At 51.4% G+C, this 10,753-nt stretch overlaps 1 long non-coding RNA gene and 1 other non-coding gene across 2 annotated transcripts; both read left to right on the forward strand.

The window, feature by feature from the left end:
• Nucleotides 1-1,140: 1,140 nt before the first annotated feature.
• LOC119450986 (uncharacterized) lies at nucleotides 1,141-4,415 on the forward strand. The gene is made up of 3 exons (XR_005191598.2): nucleotides 1,141-1,322; nucleotides 2,265-2,402; nucleotides 4,254-4,415. It is a non-coding gene; the product is annotated as an uncharacterized LOC119450986 (long non-coding RNA).
• Nucleotides 4,416-8,586: 4,171 nt separating this feature from the next.
• Nucleotides 8,587-10,400, forward strand: LOC119451230 (small subunit ribosomal RNA). Its single transcript, XR_005191755.1, has one exon. It is a non-coding gene; the product is annotated as a small subunit ribosomal RNA (ribosomal RNA).
• The last annotated feature ends 353 nt before the right edge of the window (nucleotides 10,401-10,753 follow it).

Genomic DNA, 10,753 nt, shown 5'->3' on the forward strand with positions numbered 1-10,753 from the left:
CCTTTCAGACCGTCAGAAGAGGCGTAGAGTTAATGACGAACTGATATCTTCCAGTCCTGTTGCCACGAATACCGTCCAATAAGTCTCATGGCACGTTAATGAAAGTAGTAACCATGCTTCTAGTGAAGTATCCTCGCCACATGAGCATGCTCAATCCGAGGATAGTTTTCACGAAAGTTACCTTGCCTTGAAAGGAGATGTAGACGCACATACGCAAGACATTGCTGGTTAATATTTTGTTCCACAACACGACTCTCCTATGAGCGCGGGCTTTAAAAATGGAGATTCTTCGGACGATGCATCACCATCTCCATAAAATCCGGCAAGTCTATGTCCAGGTAATGTGTGGAATTTCAAGCATGGCTTGCATCATGGGTTACAAGTCACCGCATTCCGCATGTAGCAGTTTCTGAACTTCTCCGGAAACTAAGCACCACTGTCGACGTTGATTTTGTCATCGACGCGAGGACATTGTTGAACACTCCTCGATACACTTCAACGCGATCTGTCCCTCCTAGCGAATATTGCCATTTTTATTTGAAGGAAACTTGAGAACGCATGATTGCTGTGTTTCTGCATGAGTCGCTGTCGAAGGTAGATCCCTTGACAATGCTCAGAGAATGTTAAACGACAATGTCAGCCAAGCTGGACTGACGGTTCAAACTGTAAAATGTTTTGATATCGTTTGTCGCAGTTTTCCTTTTGTCTGTATGGTTAACGTGTTTCACTTTGACTGAAAGTAAGAAAAAGACACCGTAGTCTAGATGCTAGAGCACCGGCTGCTGTGCTGTACGGCAGAGGTTCGATTCCATTACAGGTTGCACATCACTTTTTTGTATTATTAAAGCGAGTTAGGAATCTACCTACCTACCGCAAAGTGCCAAGAATAAAGCATTAAAAAGTTCAACTTTTGTTATTTCAAATTATGTTTATAAGTTGGCGCTAGCATTGTGGTAGCAGCCGCATTTTGTATTTTCTTTGTTAAATTACCTAGCATTTCTGTGCTTTAGGTACACTGAGTATTTTTCTGCATTGCAGCAGCGTGTGTCGCAAGAGAATGCAGCGCCGCGACGTATCATAGCGGCTACCTGACAAAGCGAGGAGTGGCGTGACGCCTCATCGCCGTCATCGCTTGCGCCGACGCAGTCTGAGCAGCCGAGCGGACTGAGTCCCTCGCGCAGGTTCCCTACAGATTGCGTAAACTTTTGAACCCGCAGTTACATTCACCGTTATTTTTGTCAGGACCAGCCGATAAGTTCCTGACGCGTGTTCGTTCATGAACTGCGGAGCGCCAGACTGCCTTCCACATCGTCTTTGCTCACGTGAGTAGTCACTGCCATTTTGACACCTGTCGTGTTTAATTATTTACAGCGCTTTTCAGGCGGGAGTTTTAGGCAGTAATGAAGTCTGCAATGAAAGCGCCTTGATTTTAATGGAATCTCTAATATTTTTAAGAGGCATGTTTACGTCTGCGTATGTTTCTTTTATTGTGAGCGTATTCAGGTTTGCCAAAGCTGTCTAAAATTACCTCTGTGACGTTTCGTTGACTGGTGATCGTTAGGATGACGATGACATTCCCGTTTTGCGCGGAATGATGAGACGTGCTACAATCTTCGCGTAGCCTCGGTATTCTTCTGTTGACGCTCTTGTGCAAGATCACTCGTGTGTTTTTCCGAGCGTGAAAGATGCCCGCGAATACACGCAAAACTGCCGAACGACTGGCCGCTCGAGGCAGTTTGCGTGTATTGGCGGGCATCTGTCACAGTTGAAAAAGCACTTTATGTAGCAGGTATTGAGCAACAGAAAGCGGTATCGGGGGTTTCTCATGTTGCTTTACAGTCTTCTCATTTACACTTTTCATCTAACTATAATAATTGAATAGTTAATTAATTAGAACAAGTTATCTAACTAAAATAATCTGAGTATCGCCAACATTACCTTGGTTCTGTCCAGGTACGTGGCACTTGCATATTTTTAAAGTTTGGCTAAAGTTAAATGAAACACCCTGTATGTAGTGCACTGTTGCTATGTTTTTTGTAACATAATCAGACCGTGCAGCTATTTACAGCATCTTCTTTTTACGATACTTAACATTTTTTGGCTTCAGTCATGCAGCAAATAAATTTTGAGGTCGCACTGGCGTTCTTTTTTTTTTGTACAAGTATGTGCAGTAACTAAATTCTGTTAAAAAAGAAAAAAAATTCCTATATACTGTTGTAATAGTCACTAGAGTTTTTTTTTTTTTTTTGTAACTTGCTATGCAGGCACATACCTACGTGCAAAGAGAAGGCGCGTGAGGGTGAAGACACCAATCATGTACCCTCTACAGGTGCCGAAAGGGGCAGAGGAAAACGCAGCCGCCCAAAAGGCCACCACGAAACTCCTGAACTCCAAGAACCCAGGTAACTGTTATTTCATATTAAAGTCGTACGAATTAAATTTTCAGCGTGGCACATATACATGTCAAATCTCGATAATTCGAACTCGAAGGAGCCCGAAAGTTTGTTCGAATTAAAGGAAGGACTTATTTCTGAAGAATTCGTGCACCATAGCACGACGTACGAACGATGCGAGTCGTTATATGTCATGGCGCGCAAGCAGATGTAGAGCGAGGGCTACGAGACTGCCCATGTCGGCCAACGCTCGCTTCGCGATAATGGCAGAAAACGAAGCTTCGGGGAGCGGGCGGCGGCGCCGGGCGCGCGCGGACACGTCGAGAGGAGGGCAGCAGAAAAGCGGCTTCGACAGCGGTGATACACTGTAGCGGTGACCCCATCGCTTCGGTGGCTCCCCTCACCCTCCCGCCCTCCCTCTCAAATCCGTCGTAGCACCCCCACCTTCGACTGTCTCCGCGCACGCCCGCCGCCGCTCCCGCCTGCCCGGCGCCAGCTTAGCCCTCTCCCTTTCGTTTCCCGCCGTTGAAGCGAGCGTTGGCCGGTTGTGGGCGGTTTCGTTGGCCGGAGTGGGGCTCCGTCGTTGCTTCCCTCCGCGTCGCAGCCGAAGCGTTGGCTTGGACATCGACTCGTACACGCGTGTTACGGCGCGACCAAGAAACGGCGACCTTGTCATCTGAGAGAGAGAAATTTCCGCCGCGGTTCTATTTCTCTTATTGCTATTGCAATTGTATGGACACTCCAAGCTCATTTTTGCCGCCGTCGTAGTCGTCGCCGTGATATTCCCTATAAAGTACAACGGCGATGAAATCGTCGCCGCGCGCTGTGTGTGAGTATTAGTGTGTGGGTTCATTTCGGTGTAAGCAATAAATTGCGTATGCAAGCACTCTAGAGCGCATAACTGTTTTATAAACTGCACGAGGTTAACCCATTGGCTTGCGTAACTATAAATGTCACCAAGGTCAAAGTTAGTGAAACTGGGTGGAAAATTACGGCTTATGTTCTCACCAAGTTAAATGTGTGGATGACTCACTCTTTTTCTAAAAAAATTCTTTACAAGTGCTTGGTAATTTTATTGTGTGGAGGGTTTCAAGCAGGCAAGTCATAGGCGTGCAACATTTTAATGCTTTAATTACCAGCAACTGAAGTTCTTACTGTATCCGCTTGAAGCAGCCGTGCTGCAAATGGTCGCAGTTACTCAAGGTTGCACTCGTCTGCTGTCTTTTATTTTTTAAGGAATCGCAATATATTTGCTCAATCTGAAGTATGCGATGTGTTTGATACGCTGGGGTATTGAGGTATATGCTCAAGCCTTCGCCATTTCTGAATTGGCTATGTGATCTGTGGCAAATAAAATTGGGGTGGTGCAACAATGCTGTCACACTGAAGCTGTGCCTTTGCAGAGCCGCACTTACCTATTTTCTCGTACAACATTATCAGAAATGCATTTATTCCTTTCTTTGAATGCTAATTGATACCTACTTCGCACATGTTTAGGAGGCTGCTGTCATCTACCAGTCGCCAGCTAGTCAACACAACAGCCTCCTGAAAGCTAGCAAAACAGCCGACACTTACACTGGTTGGCTATTGTACATGCAACACCTTCAGTTAGATGTAAAGTATGTCTTCAAGGCAACAGAAGAGAATTTCACTTGTGATCTGTTAGTGTTAGAACCATGTTAATGAAGGTGGAATGCTCGAAAACTGTGTGCTGGGACCAATATATAACATATTGTAGTGCTGCCCATTGCCAAGATATATTTCAGTGCTTATTGCCAAGGCATTGAAAAAACTAAACGTTCACTAAGAAAAGTGTGCTTCTGTTAACATGCGTTTTACACATTCCTAATGTTTTTGCAGTAAGAAGACCTGCTGAAGTAAGGAGCTACAGCCCAGCAGCCTGTTCGAAACCAGGTTTATGAAGCTCGATACCTGTAATGGACGTTACTCGGCGGCACTCACATTTAATGTTGATCGCTAGCTTGTCTAGTCGTCGTGTTTACTTTTTGCAATAAAAAAATGTTATTGCTGTATGTGTTTCGTGTATTGCACAACGCAAACCTGCAGGCCGCCGGCTGGCGAAACGCCGCAGGGGCATGGGGAGAGGGATGGAAAGGGAGACGAGGGGGGCGCTAGAGGGGAGGGTGAAAGAAAACGGATATCAAAATCCTGATTGAAGCAGGATTCAATCTGTATTTTTAAATGCTTTTAATGGTCTTACAAAATCCCATTTCAAGACGGGATTTTTCGAAACTACTTTAAGCAGGATTCTAGAACTTCTTGCAATAGTCATATCCGCCGGACATTAGCAACGATATACGACCGTTTATCGCCTTCTAAACGGACTGCACGGATTTTTTAGTGCGTCTTTCAGACGTTCATTTAGTCTTGGCGAATCGGTATGGAAGCAGTTTTCTATCGCTTTTGTGCTAGCTGGGTACGCGCAGCAAGGACACTTTTTGATGGGGAAGGCAGATGGCTGGAAGGTGCACGTCCTCATCGTTTCTAAACAATTTCTTAACAAAATTGGTCTCACTGTCCCTCCAATAATACCAAGTGGCTCGAGGCTTCGTATTGCATATTAACTGAAAGAATTACACTCACATTAAATGCCGCAAGAGGACCAAGCGGGGCACTTGCTTCGCACAGATGCATTCACACAAATTTTATAGCTACAGCCCGCCTGCAGCTACAAAATATGAAATCGCATCAGCCGGGGCGGGACGCGCAAGCAGCGTGTCACGCAAATTTGGAGCATAAATCGCAGCGCTACCGAGGCCAAAGTGGTGTATCAATTCGGACGGACGCTTTCCAGAACGCTAGTAGCCGTTCAAACGGGGCGCAGAGTTCAGAGATGGCGCTGACAAAGCGGCGAGCGCCCGTGTTGACAAAGTCCGAAACTGCGTCAGCCGGGCGGCGCGCGCAAGCGACGTTCAGCGCAACTTTTCCGTGGAAATACCGAAAGCGGCTCGCACGTTTGCCTTGAATCGGTGAGCTGGGGCACCGTGGTGCACGCGAGAGGTGGAAACACCGCTTGAAAAGCAAAAATGAGGAATTTCTTTCGGCGCTAACTGCCGCCGGCGGCCACGAGTACGGCCCCATGGAGGTCTGGGTACTTATCGCTGCTATTATATGGAGCTATGCGGCCCCGGCCGACATCGTACCACTTTTCAATTTGCGGTGTCCGGGTGCGTTTTGTGCGATTCACGCACTGCGGCGACGTCGGGAATTGCGCCGACGAGTACGCGACCGCTCGCAGAGACAAAGTCCGAAACCGCGTCAGCCGGGGCGGCGCGCGCAAGCCACGTTCAGCGCAACTTTTCCGTGGAAATACCGAAAGCGGCTCGCACGTTTGCCTTGAATCGGTGAGCTGGGGCACCGTGGTGCACGCGAGAGGTGGAAAGACGGCTTGAAAAGAGAAAATGAGGAATTTCTTTCGGCGCTAACTGCCGCCGGCGGCCACGAGTACGGCCCCATGGAGGTCTGGGTACTTATCGCTGCTATTATATAGAGGCTATGCGGCCCCGGCCGACATCGTACCACTTTTCAATTTGCGGTGTCCGGGTGCGTTTTGTGCGATTCACGCACTGCGGCGACGTCGGCAATTGCGCCGACGAGTACGCGACCGCTCGCAGAGGACAAAGTCCGAAAGCTCGTCAGCCGGGGCGGCGCGCGCAAGCGACGTTCAGCGCAACTTTTCCGTGGAAATACCGAAAGCGGCTCGCACGTTTGCCTTGTATCGGTGAGCTGGGGCACCGTGGTGCACGCGAGAGGTGGAAAGACGGCTTGAAAAGCAAAAATGAGGAATTTCTTTCGGCGCTAACTGCCGCCGGCGGCCACGAGTACGGCCCCATGGAGGTCTGGGTACTTATCGCTGCTATTATATAGAGGTATGCGGCCCCGGCCGACATCGTACCACTTTTCAATTTGTGGTGTCCGGGTGCGTTTTGTGCGATTCACGCACTGCGGCGACGTCGGGAATTGCGCCGACGAGTACGCGACCGCTCGCAGAGACAAAGTCCGAAAGCTCGTCAGCCGGGGCGGCGCGCGCAAGCGACGTTCAGCGCAACTTTTCCGTGGAAATACCGAAAGCGGCTCGCACGTTTGCCTTGTATCGGTGAGCTGGGGCACCGTGGTGCACGCGAGAGGTGGAAAGACGGCTTGAAAAGCAAAATGAGGAATTTCTTTCGGCGCTAACTGCCGCCGGCGGCCACGAGTACGGCCCCATGGAGGTCTGGGTACTTATCGCTGCTATTATATAGAGGTATGCGGCCCCGGCCGACATCGTACCACTTTTCAATTTGTGGTGTCCGGGTGCGTTTTGTGCGATTCACGCACTGCGGCGACGTCGGGAATTGCGCCGACGAGTACGCGACCGCTCGCAGAGACAAAGTCCGAAAGCTCGTCAGCCGGGGCGGCGCGCGCAAGCGACGTTCAGCGCAACTTTTCCGTGGAAATACCGAAAGCGGCTCGCACGTTTGCCTTGTATCGGTGAGCTGGGGCACCGTGGTGCACGCGAGAGGTGGAAACACGGCTTGAAAAGCAAAAATGAGGAATTTCTTTCGGCGCTAACTGCCGCCGGCGGCCACGAGTACGGCCCCATGGAGGTCTGGGTACTTATCGCTGCTATTATATAGAGGTATGCGGCCCCGGCCGACATCGTACCACTTTTCAATTTGTGGTGTCCGGGTGCGTTTTGTGCGATTCACGCACTGCGGCGACGTCGGGAATTGCGCCGACGAGTACGCGACCGCTCGCAGAGACAAAGTCCGAAAGCTCGTCAGCCGGGGCGGCGCGCGCAAGCGACGTTCAGCGCAACTTTTCCGTGGAAATACCGAAAGCGGCTCGCACGTTTGCCTTGTATCGGTGAGCTGGGGCACCGTGGTGCACGCGAGAGGTGGAAACACGGCTTGAAAAGCAAAAATGAGGAATTTCTTTCGGCGCTAACTGCCGCCGGCGGCCACGAGTACGGCCCCATGGAGGTCTGGGTACTTATCGCTGCTATTATATAGAGGTATGCGGCCCCGGCCGACATCGTACCACTTTTCAATTTGTGGTGTCCGGGTGCGTTTTGTGCGATTCACGCACTGCGGCGACGTCGGGAATTGCGCCGACGAGTACGCGACCGCTCGCAGAGACAAAGTCCGAAACCGCGTCAGCCGGGGCGGCGCGCGCAAGCCACGTTCAGCGCAACTTTTCCGTGGAAATACCGAAAGCGGCTCGCACGTTTGCCTTGAATCGGTGAGCTGGGGCACCGTGGTGCACGCGAGAGGTGGAAATACGCCGACGAGTACGCAAGCCACCGTCCAAAACAACGGTCATGGAGCACAGCACCGTGCGTGGCACAACGTTTGCAGAGAAAGTGCGGCAGCGGAAAGCTCGTTCGCCGTGAAAGTCAGCACAGGATGCGCGGTGGTTCAGGCACGTGAATATTCGCGAAGCCGTACTCGCCGCTGGCGAAACATTGACGATCACGACCCTCTTGCGCGGTGTTGGTTTTCACGACTTCGGCCCTGTGCAGCCGACGTAAACTTTCAAAGTTCGTCAAGGTGCGGCACGATTTCCGCCAAATCCCCGTCGAAAATGCCACGAGTACGGCCCCATGGAGGTCTGGGTACTTATCGCTGCTATTATATGGGGGTTGGAGTGCAGTCGCCCCCCGAGTGCGTGCGACCTGGGTGTCTGATATGCGGCGGGCTCCGTGCCCGTCAAGCGTGTCCCCGGAGCCTCTCCCGTGGATCCCTCGGCAATCGTCTGCAGCCTCATCCGCTTGATGCGTTAGGGGCTGGTTGTCGGACGACGCCGTATCCACGATATCGAGGTGTGTTCCGCATCGTCCTCGGACGAGTCAAATAAGAAAGCGCCGAAGGCGCGGGCGTGACCCGTCGCTTGGCGGCTTTGCCGTCTCGGCTACGTTGCAAGCGCCGATCGGTCCACCAGTGCTGCGGGCTGATGGCAAATCCCGCAAGCCGTGACCGAGTCGACGCAACGAATCTATCGAGAGTGTGCGTGCTTCTTGCCGCGTGGCGATACCCAGCCCTGCGGGGAGGGCGCCGTAGCGAGCTCGAACGCCGTCATCTCGGACTGTGCAAAGAGGTGGGCTTTGCAAAAACGAAGCGTGCTGAGGCGCCTGAAGGTGGCCTCGGCGTCGCAACAACGGCGTCCGGCATGGCTGGACGCGCAGTTGAACGATTACCTGGTTGATCCTGCCAGTAATCATATGCTTGTCTCAAAGATTAAGCCATGCATGTCTAAGTACATGCCGAAATAAGGCGAAACCGCGAATGGCTCATTAAATCAGTTATGGTTCCTTAGATCGTTTCTTCCTACTTGGATAACTGTGGCAATTCTAGAGCTAATACATGCAGTGAGCCTGAAGCCCTTTGGGCGACGGGTGCTTTTATTAGACCAAGATCGATCGGGTTTCGGCCCGTATTGTGTGGTGACTCTGGATAACTTTGTGCTGATCGCATGGCCACGAGCCGGCGACGTTTCTTTCAAGTGTCTGCCTTATCAACTTTCGATGGTAGGTTACTTGCTTACCATGGTTGTTACGGGTAACGGAGAATCAGGGTTCGATTCCGGAGAGGGAGCCTGAGAAACGGCTACCACATCCAAGGAAGGCAGCAGGCGCGCAAATTACCCACTCCCGGCACGGGGAGGTAGTGACGAAAAATAAAATACGGGACTCTTTTGAGGCCCCGTAATTGAAATGAGTACACTCTAAATCCTTTAACGAGGATCAATTGGAGGGCAAGTCTGGTGCCAGCAGCCGCGGTAATTCCAGCTCCAATAGCGTATACTAAAGCTGCTGCGGTTAAAAAGCTCGTAGTTGGATCTCAGTTCCAGACGAGTAGTGCATCTACCCGATGCGACGGCTCGGACTGAACATCATGCCGGTCCTTTCTTGGTGCACTTCATTGTGTGCCTCGAGAAGGCCGGTGCTTTTACTTTGAAAAAATTAGAGTGCTCAACGCAGGCGAGTCGCCTGAATAAACTTGCATGGAATAATAGAACAAGACCTCGTTTCTGTTCTGTTGGTTTTTGGAATACGAGGTAATGATTAAGAGGGACAGACGGGGGCATTCGTATTGCGGCGCTAGAGGTGAAATTCTTGGACCGTCGCAAGACGAACTACTGCGAAAGCATTTGCCAAGAATGTTTTCTTTGATCAAGAACGAAAGTCAGAGGTTCGAAGGCGATCAGATACCGCCCTAGTTCTGACCATAAACGATGCCAACCAGCGATCCGCCTGAGTTACTCAAATGACTCGGCGGGCAGCTTCCGGGAAACCAAAGTATTTGGGTTCCGGGGGAAGTATGGTTGCAAAGCTGAAACTTAAAGGAATTGACGGAAGGGCACCACCAGGAGTGGAGCCTGCGGCTTAATTTGACTCAACACGGGAAAACTTACCCGGCCCGGACACTGGGAGGATTGACAGATTGAGAGCTCTTTCTTGATTCGGTGGATGGTGGTGCATGGCCGTTCTTAGTTGGTGGAGCGATTTGTCTGGTTAATTCCGATAACGAACGAGACTCTAGCCTATTAAATAGGTGCGGGGTTCCCAGCACCTTACAACCTTCTTAGAGGGACAAGCGGCTCCTAGCCGCACGAAACAGAGCAATAACAGGTCTGTGATGCCCTTAGATGTCCGGGGCCGCACGCGCGCTACACTGAAGGAAGCAGCGTGTCTTTATCCCTGTCTGAAAAGACTGGGTAACCCGTGGAACTTCTTTCGTGATTGGGATAGGGGCTTGCAATTGTTCCCCTTGAACGAGGAATTCCCAGTAAGCGCGAGTCATAAGCTCGCGTTGATTACGTCCCTGCCCTTTGTACACACCGCCCGTCGCTACTACCGATTGAATGATTTAGTGAGGTCTTCGGACCGATGTCCGGCGCGGCCTTTCGGTTGCGCCGGTCTGTTGGAAAGATGACCAAACTTGATCATTTAGAGGAAGTAAAAGTCGTAACAAGGTTTCCGTAGGTGAACCTGCGGAAGGATCATTACCGGACTGTGAAGGGTGACGATCGTTTCTGCCCCGTGTGGGTGGAGCGGCTCGCTGCGCCCGACGCTTTCCGCCGCTGTCCCCGCTTGGACGCGGGGACGGCTATACCCGAACATGCGCGGGGACTGCCTGAATTCTGAGGGGCGCCCCGTGCCCAATTTGTTGCGCCCAGCGGGCGGCGGCTGCAACCTTGGACGGTTGGCTTGGCCGCGCCCGTGGGTACAAACGGCGTAACGCACTTTCATGGGTGGGCTTTCAGTCCGCCTCGACGCTCATGCGCGGAATGGGAGTAAGACGACCCGACAAAGCTTTGCCCAGTACGAGAGGAACGGTAGAGGTCGGTCAAGGAACTGG

This window comes from Dermacentor silvarum, chromosome 4 (genome assembly GCF_013339745.2).
Source record: "Dermacentor silvarum isolate Dsil-2018 chromosome 4, BIME_Dsil_1.4, whole genome shotgun sequence".
NCBI lineage: Eukaryota > Metazoa > Arthropoda > Arachnida > Ixodida > Ixodidae > Dermacentor > Dermacentor silvarum.